The following is a 358-nucleotide window of genomic DNA, read 5'->3' as shown; positions in this document are numbered from 1 at the left end:
TATTCCCTTTTAGCTTGTCTTTATCTCTTTTTTTCTCTAATTTCCGTCATTTTCCCATTTTTTCCGTCTCTTCCGTATCTTCAGACTCGTCTTTATCACCTGTCTTCATGTCCCCTTTCGTGTCCTGTCTTTCTTTCCCTCCCTGTTAGATCATCTTCGTTTTTTACGCCCAGTCCCTCTTCTGTTTCTCCTGTCTGTTCTTCAGCTTGGTTCCTCCCCTTTCCTCTCTCTGGCTTTATATTGGCCATTTTTCTCACTTCCCTATCATTCTGTTCTTCTTTATCTCTCATTTTATCTACTTGCCTTCCATTCCTTCCTTTTTTCCGCCTATGGACGAGAATTGACTGAAGGGCGGTAG

Source organism: Penaeus monodon, chromosome 33 (assembly GCF_015228065.2).
Source record: "Penaeus monodon isolate SGIC_2016 chromosome 33, NSTDA_Pmon_1, whole genome shotgun sequence".
NCBI lineage: Eukaryota > Metazoa > Arthropoda > Malacostraca > Decapoda > Penaeidae > Penaeus > Penaeus monodon.
Note: the sequence above shows the minus strand (reverse complement) of the source record.